Source organism: Molothrus aeneus, chromosome 1 (assembly GCF_037042795.1).
Source record: "Molothrus aeneus isolate 106 chromosome 1, BPBGC_Maene_1.0, whole genome shotgun sequence".
NCBI classification, from domain to species: domain Eukaryota; kingdom Metazoa; phylum Chordata; class Aves; order Passeriformes; family Icteridae; genus Molothrus; species Molothrus aeneus.
This window is the reverse complement of record NC_089646.1, coordinates 116,318,988-116,338,920: the sequence shown is the minus strand read 5'-3', so window position 1 is coordinate 116,338,920 and position 19,933 is coordinate 116,318,988. Positions and strand designations below refer to the sequence as shown.

Sequence of the window (19,933 nt, the reverse complement as noted above, 5' to 3'; positions counted from 1 at the left end):
AACAAATATACCCTGCTCTAGGGTGACTTTATGATGCTTATATCCCCAGTCATCTCTTCTGTTTATGCTAGATATTAAGTTGTGTGCCATTAAGACTGGTTAAGAAAGCAAAGTGGGGGAAAAGAAGCATGGAGTTTGTTTTCAGAAACTGCACTCACTCCTCCACATTCCTGCTTCTGGACTGTGTTGTCTGCAGCATGGATGGACAGCGGGACAGAGCTCTACTTTTCTTTTTTAGTTAGTTTTTAGTTAGCTGAGGCAATGAAGTTCCCTAGACTGTGGCTTTTCTTTTTCTTGGAACTGTTCAAACCTGCCCTGGACTGAAAACCCAGAAGAACACCTGGAGCTCACACCTGTGGCCCACCAGTGCTGGAGGGACTGATAAGAGACTGAGAGAGCTGAGCTACAGACACAAAATGACTTTCTGAATTTGCCATCTCTTCTGTAATGCACTCAAATTCTAAATGACAATGGAAATATTTCAGTGCAAAATCTTCCCCTTGGACTTTGTGCTGAGGAATTCCAGTCTTTGTCTTTGAGTGTCTTTTGTTTGAGTGTCTACATAAATTGCCAATTTATCAAACAATTACTCACCTGTACTTTCCTGTACTTTCAGTAGAAATTATTTACCTGGGAGATATGGCACTCAATTTTCTTAGTTTGCAACTAATCTGGCTATCCCTGAGTACATCCCTCCTCTCTCTATGTATTTGCAATATAGGAAATAACTCAGAGTGAGCACAAAGACGTTTTTCTGATGAGTACAGGGAGACATAAAAGCAGCACACAAGTCCTCCAGGTGGGTTGTTTGCAGACACACTGTTCCATGAATGCAGAGCCTGGATAGAAATCAGACAGAGTGCCACTTGAGTCTCAAGCCCTCTGCTCTCGAGTCTTGGGGCTTTAAGACAAATCATTCAGCTGTGTGACTGATTTGCATCCAAATAATTCTCTATGCATGAACACAGAACCACTTTTTACTAGTCCATCACTTTTGTTCCGTTGCTTAATGTTCCCTTCCCCTTCTCCAATGCCCCTCCTCACCAGTTTAACCCTCTCACACAGAAAAAAAAAGTGAAATAAATGACAACTACACAAAGGGAAATGTATAAGGTCCTGTAAGGATTCAGCATGACGCCTACTGAAGTGAGCCACTAATGAGTTACAAAAGATTTGCACAAGCCCCAGAAAGAGAAAAAGGAGGAGGGAGAGAGTGTGCCTATCTGCCTTGGCTGAATAGAAAGGTACCACAAAAGAGACTCTTCAAATACCCCTTGGAAAATGGGAAGTTAGCCCAACATAAGCTAGTGGTAAGGAACAATAATGTAACACAAAAATGAAGATGGTTTAGCTGAGGGATTTGGTGGGGAGATTAGCCAAAGGCATAACATGAAAATAAATAAGAAGAAATTACTTAATTATAAGAGGTGTAAGCAGGCTGTGAGAGAACCAGAAGGCTCAGTGGAGTACCAGGGTGCAGTGGGAACAATTAAAGGGGATAAAGACATTGCAAGGAAATTAAATGCTCTATTTGCATGTATCTGCCACCAGTCATTTTGAGGAGATCCGTGGATAACAAAGCTGAGGGACTGTTGGAAAATAAGGGGGCAACTAAGACATACTGAAAGAGATACATTTTGGAGAAGACAGCATCAGTAAAGGCTTTTGACATTACTCCTTCTGAAAAACTAAGCACAGGCTCTGTTTTAGGCATGCTAGTGAAATTAATTGGATTATTCAGATAGTTAAAAGTACAAATGTACAGAAGTACTGGCAGCTGAAGCCATTAAGATTGTCTGGTAGTAAGCAAAAACAAACTGTCACTACAAGTCCTGACTGTCCCCTGAGATGGCAAACTAAAAACTTTGGATGAGCGCCGCTGTCTTGGCAGTTGCAGATAATTCAGCTTAATATCCCTAAGTTAATATGCAGTAAGAGCCTCTCTCCTCTAATACTGAGAAGGTGGCCAAAGCTCCATAACATTTGGCAAGCTGCAAACATGGCATAGATACAAATCAAGTAAGAGACCACATCTTGCTTTGTTCCCTCCATACACAAAGAAATCACCAAGAGAAAAAAAATGCCTATTTAGCTTCTAAATGGGGAGAGCTGACACTGCCCTGCAGAGAGGATTCCCAGTGAGAGTAAAACACAGAAGAGGAAGCAGAAAAAAAGGTCCAGAAATACATCTTCAGGTTGCCCCAAATTATTTGAGCTACTCCAAGTTCAAGAAGCTGGTTGCATCTCAAATTCTATGTTTAGTTTTGGGTCTCTCACTACAAGAAGGACACTGAGGTGTGGAGCAGGTCTGTAGAAGGACAATGGCTCTGGTGAAGTGTCTGGACCACAAGTCTTGTGAAGAGTGGCTGAGCAAGCTGAAGGTGTTTAGCCTGGAGAAAAGGAGGCTCATGGGAGGTCTCACCACTCTCTACAACTACCTGAAAAAGGTGTCAGGGTGAGGGTCAGTCTCTTCTCTCAAGTGACAGAACAAGAGGAAATGGCTTTAATTTGTTCCAGGAGAGGTTTAGATTGGATATTAGGAAAAGCTCTTTCATTGATAGGGTTGCCCTGGAGACATATGAAGCCATGTAGATGTGGCACTAAGGGGCATGGTTACTAAACCATGCCCCTTAGTGCCACATCTACAAGGCTAGGTGGACTTGGCAGAGCTGGGTTAACAGTAGGACTCAATGATCTTAAAGGACTTTTTCAGCTTAAATGATTCCATGATTCTATGAAAAGCTTAGAAAGGGAGACATGAACAACACAGCAGATCCATGCAGGTGGAAGGCACATTTTTAATTGTTCCCAAACACAGCTGAGGTATGTTATCCATGAAATATGAATAAAACAAGGCCCCTGGAATCCAGTCAACAGTGGGCTTTGAAAAGGTGTTCATAAATCATACAAAGTCATTTATTTCATCAGATTAAATTCTCCTTTCTGCTCATGAAGTATTGATAAGAAAGCCCCAAACTTCCATTCTTGTATTCTCGGAAAACATCTGTGTTTTTTAATGTGCATATTTATTTTAGAAAATTAAACCTCACCCCTACTGAAATCAGTACCAGAAATTATTAACACACAGACCTTGAGGATTCATGTCTTCAAATTCATGATCCTGAGTAACTACCCTGCCTCTCTGGCATCAGAGGGAAATGGCAATCACTCTAGCTGCTGCAAAACCTGATCTTCACAGCTTATCACTTTCGATGAGGAAAGGTCTCTCATGTGCACAATTCAGGGCAGCCCTTGGCTAAAGAATAATCAGGAAAAATAAGTTCAGGATGAAGAATCACAAGTGAACACGGTGACTCCCTTGATTAATCCTGCTCTAGAGAGGATGAAGAGTCAAACAGAGGAGCTCACAGCTGAGTCATGCACTGAAGAGGACTTGTCTCCCCTGTCCGAGGTCTGAATAGCACACATATGTGCAGGAATTAGCAAGGCTTGCCTGCAATTCAAGGAAATGAGTTGCTCGAGCAGCAAATGCTCACAAAGAATATTTTGGCCTGCTGTAGGTAACTTTCTTCATAGAATAATTCAAAGCCACATAAACTTGTTAGCTGCAAGAAATATGAATAATTTACTGACATACAAACTGGAAAAATTATTACACAAAAATATAAGGGCAATTTTCTTATTTTGTGGGGTACCATACCCTTCTTTGTCATGCCCAAGCTAATTTTTTTTTTCCTCTGTCAAAACAGAATGCATGTACAGGAAACTCCTACTGAGTAAAACACGGGTTACATCAAGTTAATGTCAGAGCTCCAAATTAATTCTTCTGTCGCATCCAGCGTAGCTATCTTTGGTTGTTCCAGTATGTCAGCTTCAAACAAGCATCTCCCCTGTTTTGTAATGAAAAGAGAGCAAGTTTTTCCCCACAGCATCTGTGTCATTCTATAAATAAAATTTACAAGTGACTTTACATCCAGGACAGCAGATAGATGGTGTACTGTTTTTTTCTTCAGAAGTGCTTAGTCCAGCAATGCATTGGATGTTGGAAAGAATAGCATAGACTAAGCTGAGACCTGAACTGTATTTCACATTTGTAATGTTAGAAATGCATGGCTTAGCTTATAACTGAATGAAGGCCATTCACACACAGATATCTGGCTAGATTTGAATTCCTGCTTAGAATGAGCTGGAAGCCTCTGCCACAGCCAAGTGAAGAGGAAATGTACAAGCCTGAGAAAAAAAATGGCATCTTTTTTTTTTTTTTCTTTTTATCATGCAAAAATTGCCTCTCAGTGACTTCCTTGAAGATATAAAAATTTTCCCTTGTTATGTTTCTGCTAGAGGTTTTTGTACATAAAATTATTATGAGTTGGTTTTTTTTGCTGTCAGTTTCCACTTCAGTTGGACTCCATAGCAACCAGTAGCCCACGAATTACACATTCTGCATTCAAGTCTGTGCTATGAACCTCCTCCCACATGCAGTCATTCATATTGCAGGCACCCTTACCAAATGAATACTTGGTCCCTGATGTTAATGTGACTGAGCAAGGACCACATGTAATTTGGCTGATGAACAGGGACCTTCACAGACCCTGGGTTTTGGGAGGGATACTTCTGGTGGTGGGGCTCTTCAGACAATTGATAGAACCAGCTTCCACCCAAGGGAAGCTGGCATCTGTTCTTCCCTTTGCCTCAGCCCACAGAAGTGTCACACCATTTAGCAGGGGATGAGTCCAAGATAAAGCAAAGAATTTTTACACTCCCAAGACTTTAAAAAAATCCCTCCCAGAGCTCTCCAGAAACTTGATCCCAAACAGAGCAGGCAACTGATTGCAACCTATCACAGCACAAGTTCTTTGACTGCTCCTAAGGAGTTCTTGTGGATGCAGCAGGGCTTGGCTGGCCTCCCAAGAGCAGTGTACAACTCTCCTCAGCAGCCTGCTGCTGACAGAAAAGGCCAGAATTCAATCTCAAGTGCAGTAGAACTGTTCCTCTGGCTGTGGGTTTGGTTTATTCTTTTAGGAATTAAGTATTTCTGAGATCCACATTGGTGATTTTCTCACCTTTTTAGCACCCAGGGCCATGCCATGCTCGCACACCGTGTAAATTTCTCTGTTGAGAAGGAATAAATGACAATCTCAGGCAGTGTGTTGTGATATTGTGGAAATTATTAAACGCCCTAAGTGCAACCAATAAATCAGTTTGACAGAGCCACTGCTATAATTTGCCTGGCTATTCCCAAAGGCAGTGTCCCCTGTGAGGAGCATGGGGGAGAGGCAAAGAGTTCATTCCAGCATGAGCAGAGCCAGGGAGTCTTCGGTGGTTTCAGGTTAGTGGCCGCACTATTGGGAATTTAGGAGATGACTCCTGGTAACACACAGATCAGGATCCCATTTAGGAGGTAGTTTTTAATCTCCTATGGTGATCTCACCAGTGTTGTGATGGTTTCCTCAAAGCACAGCTGTAGTAATAATGAACAAAATGAATGGCTGGCACATGAATGGCTATGGCCAGAATCATTAGGATTGATGACCTCTGTTGTTTATTTTACTCTGTGTGATTGCATAGCCTTTTCTTATTCCCTCTTGCATCCTTGCATCACACTAAGCTATTTGCTCAATTTCTTGCACCATTGCATTTCACAAGTTAATTTTTCATTACCGAAAGGGAAGGGATTTTCTTTTGAACATTATGAAGCTACTGCTTAATGGCTGAAAGCAATTATACAGCTCCTTTGCTTTGTTGTTGGAAGGTACAAATGGCACCACTGATTCAGTTTCCCTGGAATCATGTTTTCTCTGTGTGATTCCACCATGTCTTCTCCAGTCATATCTCCTCTGCATCTTCAACATCTTCCCATCTGAAATAGCCCTGAATCTTTTGTTCTCTCCTGATGTAATCACCTCTCTTGTTCATAACACTAATGAATTCCTTTCATTGCCTTTTCTTTTGCTTTGGTCAGATAGTTGTATTTTTTTACATCCCTTTCTTTTTGAAATAATACAGGATAAAGTGAAATTCATATTCAAGGTGAGTTTGGAATATCATCATGGATAAAAGAAATCATTATATTTTCCTATTTCTTCACCATCTTATTCTTAATGCAGCCTAACAATTAACTTTTCTGACCACCACTGCACAATAAGCACACTTCTTAATTATGGTGTCCATAATGACATAATGCTTTTCTTAAAAGGTTAAAAGTAATTGAAAATCCAGACAAAAGCGCACGTAGTTAAGAAAGGGTGAAGGATCTCATATCAGGTGTGGCCACATATTAAAATCCAACATGTTCTTTGACTTCTTTGCACAATAAGGCTGCTTTTCCAGGTCATTCTAGAGTTTTCCACAATGTTTGCTATTCCTCACTAACCTACTTGACTTTTCATTTATTTTTTCTCACACCACCATTCACCCCACTTGTCTGCCAAAAGATTACTACTGGGTGATATGATAACATAATTTTGCCACTTGCAAATCCTACTTTTTGTCTAAAGTATCAGGACCCCTTTTATTTGCAAAATGAAACTTCAGCTGTATTAAAAAAATAATAATAAAAAGTTTACAAGAAGATCTTTTATTAGCTAACCAAATGGCATATTTTCATATTTTACATTAAAGAATTCCAAGAAAATTGTCTAATTGTCCCTTTGCTTGCAAAGAGAAACTCTTACAGCAGACTTCAATGATGACTAGATCAAGTAGCAAAGTTAAAATCAAATAACTGCTCACCAATGCACATATTTTGAGAGTGCTGTGTTCAGAATGGCAAAAGTCATATTATTGTTTGTGGACATTCAAACAGCACCTGGTTACTCATCCCAGAAAGCCTCAAAAAATGTATCTCTTGAGATACATTTGGGGTAAGAGGTTACCAGGACATGAGAAGAAGCAGCAGAAAGTAGAAATGCAAATATACATTAGTAAGCACCTAAACTGGCTGTTAAATGAGAGAATATACTTGGCTTATGCCTGGACTTAAATCCAGGCAGTGAACATAGCAGATATTAGAAATATGTACAAAACTCACGTCAATCACAATAAGATTTATAATTTGTTTTAGTTAGAGCCCTCCAAGGCACATAAAAGACAGACACGAAAATATTCTAATCATTTCTTATAAATAAATGAAAAATTGTGTCAAGTATTATATATCATAGAGGTTTCCCACTGGAACAATAAGCAACTTTGATATAGCTGACAAGATGGAGGAACTTGATATTATTGATGTAGAAATAATCACTGGGGAGCTCAAAACAGATGCAATAAACATTCATAAGACAGCAGTCTAGAAAAAAATTACCTGCATGTCTCTACAGAAACAATGTTGAAAACTTGTTATGATGATTCAAGTGAACAGGAGAGAAGGACCAGGAAAAAAAATGAAACTGTGTAGATTTATGCAATAAAGACTGATAAAAGTATATAGAATCATGATGCTGCCAGCCACAAAGAAACCACTTTGCACAGTTATACTGAAAAGGATATACAGTGCCATGAAGCTCAAGAAAAATGAGCATTTTCACCCTAGCTCCTTTTGAGTGGATCATATTTCACACAATTTCATTGAAGAAAGTGAAGGAATGAATAGCAAAAAACATTCCCCCTTAAAAGGCAGATTTATTTTTTCTCCCCAGAAAGAGCAAATAAACCACTTCTGTAGAAGACTGCAGATTTTATAGAAACTTTAGCAAGGCAAAAATAGGTTATGATCCAACCAGCAATGAAGATTCTGGTGATATGTCACCAGTGAAATTTAGAAAAAGGTATGTCTTTTTACTCACATTCTCCACATTTGCCCCAGCTTTCATTGGACATCCAACCTCCTGTGTGGACAGCAGCTGGCAGAAGGTGCTCTGGGAGGTCTGGATTCCACAGGCACATGACTCCCCAATATGTCAATCAACAAAACATGATAACTGAATGAATTTTATAAGTAACTGGTAGAAAATGAAAATTATGGAATGACATCATCAGTTGCAACCATGTTGCAGTAGAAACCTTAGGCATGTAATTCTGTGTGTTGCATAAATGACCACCACTGTAACATCTCTGGCAAGCGCAGCAATTGCTCTTTTTGAAGGGGAATTACTAAATACAGAAACCAAATATCATCAGTGCTGTTCCATGTGGTGTTACAAGCCTTTCACCAAGGGTATTTTTGTGTGGATGGCAGCAATGGAGCAAACCCAAAGCCTAACAAAAGCTTTTTTTCTGTGGATTTTACTACCACTTAGGCAGAATTAGTTGGGTTTGATGAAATAAAAAATGTTGAGATCCTGAGATGGCTGCAACCACCTGATGCTGTGAAATTGAAGAATGTGAGTATTCCTGGGATGTGCAAGGTTCCTTTGAAAAAATAGTCCTTTGTAATGGATTGGAGTTTGGGGGGTGGTTTTTTGGCCTTCAAATTGCAAATTACAGTTTCCTGGCAGAACTGAAGGTCAAAGGGAAAAGATGTGAGCCTAGCATTACTCCCCTGAAATTTTTCCAAAGCAGCAACCTGAACAAATTAATGTCACTGGCCCAGCTCATTTAGAAATACAGCAGTGCTGAGACTGGCCTTCTCAAAACAGATGAAACAATTACAGAATAAAAATCTTAAAGTTCAGGCTGCAAATTGAAAATTAGAAACTGCCAGGGTTGCAGTTGTTTTCAAAATGCCTTTTGTGCAGGATCAGTGGGCAAAATAAGCTAGAATCAATTTTTAAAGGATGATTTTAGATAATCATAAAAGGGAAAATTAAACTTATTTTAAAACTCTAAGACCAATATTCATAATTTTTGAGTACTTCAATTTATGCGAATGCAGAGGCTTAGTACATTATTTCTCCATTGTTAAAAAAAAAAAAAAAAAAAAGGATTAAAAGATCTGTCAATCTACCTGAAGAAATTAATCAATGCTTTACTTATAGTTCAGTATCTGGATTTGAAACCTTGAATTTCTGAAATAAGCTCTGCCATTTGACTAAGGTTTCTAATTCTATGATCTAGCATCATTAAGGATTTTTCTTGAATGGGATAGGGTAGACCTTGGTGTAACATGCTAACAGCAATAGTGGGTAGTAAGTGCTTAAGCTGAGATCCCAAAGGCAACAGAAATAGAGTTGTGGAGCCTTGCATCGGGTGTATGGTAGCGGAGAAAAGAAGCCCAGGCTGGCATCCTTACTCCCCTGAAGCCAGTACAGTTTTATGGCACGTGCCAGCAGCTCCCAGCAGGGTACAGATGAGGGTTGCAGGTGCAGTGTAGTCCCTGCCTTGGAAAAATAATATTACATAATTAGTTTGGGGAGACCATCAAGTTTTCTTAGGAATTTCCAGAGAGAAGTAATCTAAGTGGTTCATAAACTATTAAAGTGATTTGAGCTGAAAAGATAATTTCATATGAATTTCAATGTTAGGGATTCTGAAATAAAAGTTTCACTAATTTCTTATTAAAGTAGTTACCAGCAACCTCGTAAATTAGTCTGACCTCTAAACAACAGAGTATATTTATATGTGTGGAGATTTAGTCTCTTCTTTCTGGCAACTGCTGTTTCTAGTTTGCTGTTTCTGGGGGAAAGGGTTGCATTTTAAGTTTCTAACCAACTGGAAACTGTAAAATGACAATGAATTAATACTCTTCTATTTCTGTTTGTATTTCTTTTTATTATGAAGCTAAAATAATTAATTTAAAATAAGTTTTTCACACCTCTAATAAGAACTTTCACATAGTCAATACAGAGAATACTGAAGAAATGTGATTAGTTGAAGTCAAGACTCTGTACTGCTAATTCAATTATAAATAATTGTTATATAAATAATTGTTAATGAATTATTAGCAATTATTTATTATTGCAAGAATTAAGTTCAGGACATACTAGGAAAAAAATCAGTGCTTTTGAACTCAATGCACAGTGATGTCCTGCCTGACCCTGTGCTGGTATTTGAAGAAAGCAGCTCTGGAATGAGATAGCTGGAGCAATCAGGACTTTTACTGCAAACACAAGCACTGAAATAAAGATACAAGACAGCAGGGAGGCCCTGTTTTGTCAAAAGGCAGCCAGAAAGAGGCATAAAAAGAATCAGCAGAAATTGCCACAGCAAACATAGTTACATGGCCCTGAGAAAGACTTAAGAAAAACTTGATATTAGGAACAAATGTGTAAATCTTGAACAAATAAATCACTGCTTGCTTTTACTTCCTCTTGTTTATGGAAAGCATGTAAAAAAATTTTACATGTTTATATTTGTGCTAGCTTTTTTTCAAAGAATACCTAATTTTTTCATCTTTTCCTTTCCTTAAAAAAAAAAACGAAACAAAAAAATCAACCAACCTACCAAAAAAAGAAACAAACCAGCAAATCTTTAATTCTTTTTTTAATCTTTAAACTTTTAACCTTTTTTTTAAGTTGCAAAGTCTGCTTTTCAGGAGACGTCATCAGAGATGTTTTCATGGTATCATGGGATGATTTTTTAAAATTTCCGTGTTTCTTAATACTACACTGATTATCCTTTTTTTGTAGGTTATTTTTCACAGTTTAGACTATATTGAAAGGGGAAAATCAGGTAGAGACAGTCCATTTTATAGATCTCTGCACAGCCTTAGGACACATTTATTACAACAGCAGAATTAATTTTCATAAATGTAACTGTAGTGCATACTTCTCTTTATTCTAGACAATATTTTGACTGCACCAAAGGATTACTAAAAAGGCCTAATGCAGTATCAAAGAATAACTACAAGCAATCGGGTCTTTGCAAAATTATTCTAATTATGTTGCAGCTAGTTTCCTTCCACAAAAACACATTTCAGACTCTTTGGGATATTTCATATTGATCTGGCAGAACCCTTGACCACTCCATTCCCTTGCATTAGTCTGACTTAGCTTTGGTTAATATTTTTTGACAGTGTTTAATGGCCAAGTAAATGCAGTGCTTTCGTTTCTGCATGAGAAGTATACTGAGTCATGAGATACTTAAGCAAGTGTCTGAAGCAAAACATATCAGTAGTGTCATTGCTGATGAGGAGCCCACAGAAAGCCACAGTTGCCTGTATCTTAGTCATTGCAAACTGTTTTCTAATATTTGGAAATCTAATTCTGTTTAGGATTTGGCAAAATTATTCTTTTATTCTATGTATCCACTGTTTACTACCACATTTTGTTAAAGTAAATTGTTATATATAGGAATAATTGAATCCCACCTCTTATTATCTTCAATTTCTATAACATTGTCATATTTTTCAGACTTCTTGTTGCACTATTCTTCTGACTCAGCTCAGACTTGGCTCTTGTGCTTGTACTTAGGTTACAGGACAGTTGAGGTGGGTAAAGGTGAGTAACTCCTGCTGTCCTGCTGACAACATTCCTGTAATACAGCCCAGACTCTTTGCTTCCCCAGTGATATCACTTTGCTGTACATAATTTCATTTGTAGTCCATTCTTTACCCTTAAATCCCTTTGTGCCCAGTCAATATTAGTTACCCATGAACACCTGATTTAAGAAATCAAGAGGTGAGAAAATCCCAGTAGACACAAACCTGTCAGCCAGGATAAAACAAATAATGGCAGGTGTGCCTGGTGTCTCACAAGTCTCCTTGGCTTTTTACCTGGAGCCTACATCTGCTAAGCCTCTTTCTGAAGTAAATCCCAAAATGACCCTGAAGTACTTTTAAATAATTCGTATAAAATATTCTCTGAAAGATAGTGAATGTGCATGTACCTGCGTATACATTTCAGCGAGAATAACAATAAGATGCTGGAAAAAGAAAAGGCACTCATTGGCAGCACAGCGTACACAAATTGCCATTTCCCCTAGACTTGCAAAACTCTTTTATTCAAATAGAATTGAAGGCTTTATCAGAATAAAAGTGAATTTAAATTGCAGGAGCCAGCTAGAAGTGGCTTACATGTAAATGAGAATCTAAGAAATTGAAAGATTTCCCACCATCTCTCCCTAGGTCAGAGTTTATTCCTCCTCTTTTTCTACTTAGTTTTCAAATGAATATTGCAGTAGATTTGGAAGCAGGATTTTTCATTGGTCTCTTTCTCTTTCACTATAAATCACATTTCCTCTTTTGTACCTATACAACAGCCAGGTAGGATTAACCCTGGGAAAGCAAGGCAATGCACACTTATGGAGAAACATCACAAAGTGGGAACAGCTTAGAGGAGCACAGCTCCAAGATAACAGGAGAAGACTAAGATGACTTAGACAGGGTTATCACCCCTAGGTGTAGATTCTCCTGGTTAGAAATACCCATACAAAAGGAATCCTTGTGTGCTATCACATAGCCTAGCACTCTGAAGTCGTGTAGGCAGCACACATACTCTGTAGATTGATCTGTGTGTATCTAAAATATGCAACTGGCATCTCTTGGATTTGCTGTGAAAGGAAGCCAGGAGGAGGGAAACAGTGAAATGTTTGGCCCTGGCAAGGGGAACAAACGTTTCTGATCACACCATAGCAGTGGCCTTGTGTTGTTTCTCCTTTTTTTCACCTAGGTTACATCATCCATAGCTGAATTTATGGAATTGAGTTCCTCTACTGGCATGTTATAAAACCAGAGAAGCTGAGATTGCAACTTTGGGGAAAGGAGCACAGGGACTATCTGTAGGAAAGAAGGAGAAAGATGTGGGGATAACTTGTAGCTAGAACACAACGAAGAAAAACATACTGGTTTAAAATGGTTTAAAAAAAAGTCTTCCTGCTTCATTAATTCATACCATCAGGTCTTGGTGCAGTATGTGAGAATATGTGTGTTTTAAAGTACACTTGAGAGTGGTTCTATGGGATCAGATCAAAAGGTCTCCTGCCAGGAATAGGAGGTTTGATACACAGCAGGTTGGCAAGGATAAAATAGAGACCATACTAATCTTACACTGAAAATCAAATATTTTTTCTTATGTATGTCGATATGGCAGTCACTAGCTTAACACTTTCAATCAAATATTCAATTTTGGTCCCTAAAGATGTATTATGGGATATTACATAAATACTCCATATAACCTTCTCAAATAGGTTGTTATTGAACCTCTAGCACCATAACTTTACATGGTGCTGTGATTTATATTGCATGTGTGAAAGAAAACTGGCACCACATGTGGTAATGCATGCACAGACAAGTGCCATCCTCTGCAATGGAATAGTGGAAAAGAGATATCATCTCTCTATAAAGAAAAACATATTTGCATATTACCTTTCTCCTTAAAATGAATTTTTACTAGCTTTAGTTTGCCCAGCATGGACAGTTTTCATAAGCAGTTACATAGGAAATTGTGTCAGCAGGAGGCTAACTGGCTTGCTTTGCCCTCTGTCCCTGCAACAAATGGACCCTCAAGGAAGTTTCCAGAGCTGAGATTATCATGGTCTGTGAACAAGGGATAGTTGTTTTTTGCTGCTTTTGTGGTTGCTGCATTTATTAAAAACAAAAACTGTGAGAGTGCAATCAGAATTTAAGACCAAAATTTCCTCTTTCTTAAGAAATTATTCCATTTTCTCATTTTTAGGAATCAAATCTCCATCCATGACATATTAATTATGATGCTCCAACTTTTTTATTGTTTTAACCATGACAAAAGAGGCAAAACACAAAAGACCTTTAACAATTCAATTTTTTTATCTGATTTATTGGAATGACTTTACTCCTCCATCCTTCCACCTGCCCTCTATTCTATCTGCTTAGTTAAATTTGCCCGTGGCAGCTGGGTGCTTGTACCACCTAATTTCCCACATCACTGAGAGCTTCCCCTGGTCATGGCACTCTCACCAGCACAACCACAGGACCAGCCATGTCTCCCTCATCCTCCACCCTCATCATGGCCAAGAAATGCCCTGCAGCAGGGTGAATGTGGTGACAGGGTAGAATTTACCCCAGTGTGCTGTTCAGGTATTTCACAGAATTGAGCAGCCACCACAACATTCACATCCTGACCAAACTCGTGCTCTCTGCTGCAACTCCTGTGGGATCACCTGATCTGCTAACAGCACCAATTCCTAAGCATCCCTTGTGCTGTTCTGAGGGTGCTGGACTAGGAGGATGCTCAGCACTTGACAGAGTGAAAAAAGCAGATATTTCAATGTAAAATGCAATTGGTACAGGGCTCAGAGTTCAGAGAAAAGAGTCTAAAATAAATCATGGCCTGGGGAAATAATATATCAAGGAAGTATTAAAATTTTAAAATTTCAAATGTATTTAAGGATTCCAGCTCAGTATTTCTATTCTTTTCTGATGCTTCTATTGCATGTAGCTTATTAAATAGCTGGCCAGAGAATTAATATTTTTTTTCCTTCCCTGACTCGTTTCAGTCTGTTCCTGCTGCAATGCCTGAATTTGCCTTGGCTGCTTTTAGTTAGATTGTCAAATTAGAAACTGATCAGAATATTAGATATTTAGAAAATTTGATTTGAGGAGTGCTGTGACAAAAAACTGTTTTAGTCTCTTCCTACAAAGCTTCACCTCAAAAAGCTGCTATTTATAAGAGCATTCATTCATGGTTTTCAGCAGTTTCCAAAGTTCAAAAGGGCAAAGAACCATGTGGGATGTCACATTGCTTGGCTTCCTTCTATTCTGTGGATGTAGCTCTGTTGTGGTGCTCCTTTGCAGATCCCATCTGTGAGGATGACATATATAGCCCACGTAGGACTTCGGGTCGTTCTTTTAGGGACAAGTGCAATCACAACTGTATGCAGTTTCTCTTTTCTTACACCAAGACATAAACCCTTATGCAAAAATTGAGTCTGAGAAGAAAAGCAGGGGATGTGTATGTGTGCCTATGTGTTTCCTGTGTATGTGTGTTTGTATATTTTTCTTTATCAGCTGTCTTTCTTCCCACTTTATAAAGCATGAGAATTGGATTGGCTTCTTTTCACCACAGGAGGAAGGTGACACAGAGCCACTTTCCAGTCTGCCCTACATTTTCCTGTGTTATACTGGGGGAGAGCTCCTGTAACTGTGTTGCTCACCCCCAGGCACTGTCCTTCGCAGCTCTTCAGTCAGCCCTCAGCCCAACACCATCCAGTCACCTCTTCCCTCTAAAATATGTTTGATTGCCAATCCCTCTCCGTGGATTTGGTTTTTCTTTTCAGTCAGGCTTCTCTCATTCTTCAACATATGCTTCATAACTTTCCCAGCTGTTGTTTTTCTTTCTCTTTTTTCAGACATTTTCTTTGTCTTCTTGGATTCCCTTTGCAGCACAGCACAGGATTCTCATTTTTGTATGTCATCCTGCTGTCATTCAGATGGGCTACAATTGCCTTCCCAAATATGGCTTCCGTAATAAATGGTACTAACTGAATTAAGTTGCCGCCTGCAAGCAAATTAAAACATTTCAAGACAGAGCTTCTTCTTTTCTTCCTTGTCCAACATTTAATTTACACATCTGTTACTTTTCTAAATGAGTATTATGCTTCTGCTATGCTGCCTTCCCATACTATCCTGAATTCTGCTACCATTTCGGATCAGCTCAGTAATGTACTATGAATTTTTATTTTTTGCAGCATGCTTCTAAGCTTTTTATTGGTCAATGCAATGCTTGAACCACAATGCCAATCTGCATTGCTGTAAGCAACTCCCAACACAGAATCACTAGCTCCTAACCAAACCCAAAGATTTGATGTGCAAAAATCATTATGGTGTCAGGGCTGGCTGCACTTCAGCTGTAATCTCTCATGATAAACAGACATGAGGCTGAGTTACTGCCACAGTTCGCCTGTGACTATAAATCAGTCCCAACAGATGTTTGTTACCTCATATTCTATTAAGCATCTGAGACAATGCTTGAAATATATTAGAACAATCAACACTCGAGATGTATTCTTTTATACCAACAGGATCTGATGATGATGATAATATCCTTGTAATTACACCACTTTGAGCATTCTCAGGAAGGACATAATTGGGTTTTATTATGATCCTTTAAAATATTTATAGCTGTTGGTTTACCTCTGTGTCAGAATATTTCCTTTCCCTTTAGTCTCAGTACATTGTCCTACAGAATGGTAAGTATCTGGTATTTGAGATTCCCTGGGTAATAAAAGACAGTTTATGGCTAGCAGTTGACTTGGTATGTTGTAAACAAAGCAGCAGGTTTTCTCTGTCTGACTCACAGAATTTTTGGAACTATGTGACAGCTTCTAAGGCACAGACATGAAGACAGAAATTAATTACCATCTTACTGAAAAAAAACTATGAAAAACATTCTGCTCCCAACCCCAAGCCCTATTTGCAGAGTATTGTGATTAGAGTCCTTCCTCTGGCTCTCTACACAAAAATAAATTTTATGTTGGCTGAAAAACCTTGAAAGAAACACTTTTGCTTGGAAGATTAATGAGCACCTTCTGCTGAATTACTTCTTCACCCAAAGCTCCATCTCCTTGGAGTATGAGCAGCTTGTATAAGAAGACAGTAGCAGACATAGGAACAGCTGTGGGAGTTACTGAAGGCTTTCCTCAATCCAACAGATGAGAAGACCCTCTTACCTAACTTCTTTAAAAGCTTCAGATTCACTACAGGTGGATCAGAGGGGTGAGGGCTTAGATTTGGTGAGAGTGAGGAAACAAAAAAGTGTGAGAAAGAGTATTTGTTTTCCAGCACATGGAACATTTTTTTTACATTAAATCCTTGTTCAGGTCTCATCAAAACTGTGTGTATGTATTTGCTCGTTTTACAAACTGGAATTTTTTATCATACAAATTATTCAATCAAAAACTTTCATTACATGATCAGTTTGACATCCTTATCTGTCTTTATTGCTGCACAAATTTGCATTCGAAATAATGTGCTCTGTAAGAAGTGGTGTAAGTAAAGTCTTTGTGAGTTTCAGGTGGGTCCACACCTTGAGTTCTAATCAGAGTGAAAAATGTCCTTCCCTTCTACTAGTTTACAGTAATATAACTCAGCAGGTTTTTTCTCCCTCGTTATGGAACTTATCTGATCTCTTTCTTTTCTATTCATCTCTCATGTTCATTTATTCAATACTGAATAAGTGAAAATGAAGGAATTGAATATGTGATTAACTTTAACTAAGAGATCCAAATTATACTATGCAGGACCTAGAGAGAAAGTGATGACATCATCTCTAAGAAATCTGCCTGAGCAATGGAGAGAAATCAAACCTATGCAGAATATGCTAAATTAGTCTAACTCTGGAACTGTGATAAATCTCAGCTAGGATTTGGCAATAAGAATCCCTTGTGGCTTTTTCCCTGTCATCAAAGAGGTTTTGGTCAAAACAATCATCATTATATTTTTGAATGATGTGGAAACAAAAATAAAATTCTTGCCAGTGAACTTTGCAGATGCCACAAGCCTCTTGAAATGCTAACTGGGAAGCAGGACTTGTTTAGCTCTGCACAAGAGCGTGAATCACATGCGAGACTGTGCCCACATTATGGATGAGAATGTATGACACATTTACCAGTGGCATTTGTATTTTAGGAAACTGACTTGAAGGCAAATTTGAGCTGAACATGAGCTCAAAATGGGATAGAGTAGTTAAGAACAGAGTGACAATCTTGTATCTAAAAGGAGGAAACTACTGAGCAGATGAGATAGGGTTATCACTTGGTGATTTATTAGTGAAAATTTTTATTTAGTTCATTCACCTGCACCTTAACAACAACACTTAAATGACAGGAACAGTCCATAAAAGAATGATGAAGAGTATTTTAAACCTGGAAAATCTCCCCAGTTCTGAGAGATAGGAAGTTAAAACTGTTTAAGCTTGGGTATTTTAAATGTGTTGTGATACATTAATCTAGTGGATTGCTTTGCAGAACATTATCTTTGCTGTGCTGGCTGCTCAGAGGTGTGTTCTTTACCTTGTGGACAGCACACAGGTTTGGCTTTTTTTCCTTGAGGACAAAGGTGTTAGCTGTTTTACTTTCCCCGTGGTTGAAGGTGAACACAAGAACCTCTGCTGCAGAGTCACTAATGCAGTATCTTCTTGCCTGACAGTGACTTACCCTACAGTGCCACCTCCCCAGTGAACTCAAAAATAGGTTAAATGAGATGTGGTCGGGACACAAAAATACAACCATGGGAAACTGTCATATTTTTGTGGTGCATTTAAACTAACATGATCTAGCAGCTGGAAGCCGAAGCTGGAGATACTGAGACTGGAAATTAAAACCTAATTTGCTAGAAATGTCAGGTCTATCCGTTGCATTCTGGTGGCTGAAATTACAAATGTTTCTAGAAGCTTACATACAAATTCTATCTTTGATATGGGAAGTACCTTAGAAACATCTTGGATCTGATTTGTCCAAGCAGTCATATTGCACAAATAATGACATTTCCTGTTTAAAATCAAGATATTTATAAGCACAGAAAGTTCTAAGGTTGGCCTCTTTGACATGTGCTAGCAGCAACCCTATTCCCAGACACATAAATGGTAAGGATGTCTGGACTGAAAATCAACTTATGGACTATAGCTATTCTCATTTTAATAGACCCCTTAAAAATTGTTATTTCTTTATAAACAACCCTTCATAAATTAGATATTGATCATAAAGAAAGAGAAGGCAAAGCCAGTGGCAAATGAGATTAAAGTAAGGAAGGGCAGGCTGAAGGGTCGGCTCTTATTCTTGCATCATGGCCGATTCCATTAGCATTCAGCTGAAATGTGAGCTTGTGAACATCTTGCAATCACTCAGAAGACATGTCTGCAGAAAGGTTGCCCAAGATACATTTATGTAAGATGTGCACCATGCCTTTTTGAGCTTCTTTGTAAAACTTGTGCTTCTTCTGGTCAATAACCTGCTCCCATGCTGCTTAATAGGGCATTGCACTCACCATTTCCTCTCCTTAACAGCTTTTCCTCTTGTTGATGTCTCTAGACAGCAAAAAAGGAGGAGGATATCCATTTACTTACAGCCCAAATCCTGTCTCAAATCCCTGTTGCAGCTGGAGTGCCACAAAAGCCCACAGAAAAAACACTTCTTGTCATCTGAATCCACAGAAGATATGAGGTTCAGTGGCTGAACTGAGGTAAAATTTGCACATGATTTTTAATGTCACTGAAGGTTCTTAGGAAAGTACATCCTATGGTATTTGCCTCAGCTTTTCTTCCTTGAAAGTTAAAATTATATTTTCAAAAATATGCAGAATTGCTTTGGTTTTTGCACACACAGACACAGACACAGACACAGACACAGACACAGACACACACACACACACACACACACACACACACACACACACACACACACACATGGATGCATATTGAAGGTCTTGGAGAAAATATGAGCCAAAACCTGACCAGAGTCATTATTCTGTCAAAATTTCATTGCAGGAGACTTAGACACCAGCACCCTCATCTTTCCAAGAGCCGGACCTGATGTACAAGGTTAATCACAAAGATTCATTTTGTAGAAGGATCAGAAACCCAAAGCTGGCTCTATGTAATACCTAAATCCCTTAATGCAACCAGCAGTTCCACTGTACTTCTGTCCTCTAAAGCTGATGCTTTCTACTAATTCCAGATACCTGTGCATTCATCTTTCTTTTCAGGCCAATTGCTAACAGAAGAGTTCTGTGGTTTCTGAAAGAAAGGCAAACTTGCAGTTCAGAAAGACAGGAGATAAACTGCTGGCCTGTTTGTAGGTAATAGGACTTTTATTACTGCCCTCAGTTCACCTTTTAACCAAACATGTTCGATTATGCAAAGTTACACTTCTGAATAATTTTCTGTTCATTTATTTACATGCGAATGAAAATCAGAAACACTTCTGAACTCTGCTTTTTACATGGTGATGAAAGGTTTTCCCAGAAAACAAAATAGCATGAAAAATTGCAGGCATATGTGTATTGTTCTCTAATAATTTATATGCTGTAAAATCAAAGCTCAAATCTACTGACTCCTAAGGATAAGACTTTTTCATCAAAGACTTTAGACCATGGCAAGACAAAATCCTACCTGGAAATCATCAGAACTGATGGTACTTAAAACCTGAATCCGAATTTTGTTCTTTCATATGATGTTTATCATGA

At 38.5% G+C, this 19,933-nt stretch overlaps 1 protein-coding gene across 1 annotated transcript in view; it reads right to left on the bottom strand.

Annotated features, from left to right (window-relative positions):
- CLVS1 (clavesin 1) overlaps window positions 1-19,933 on the bottom strand; it is a 99,032-nt gene that overhangs the window by 67,181 nt on the left and 11,918 nt on the right. The window lies entirely within an intron of this gene.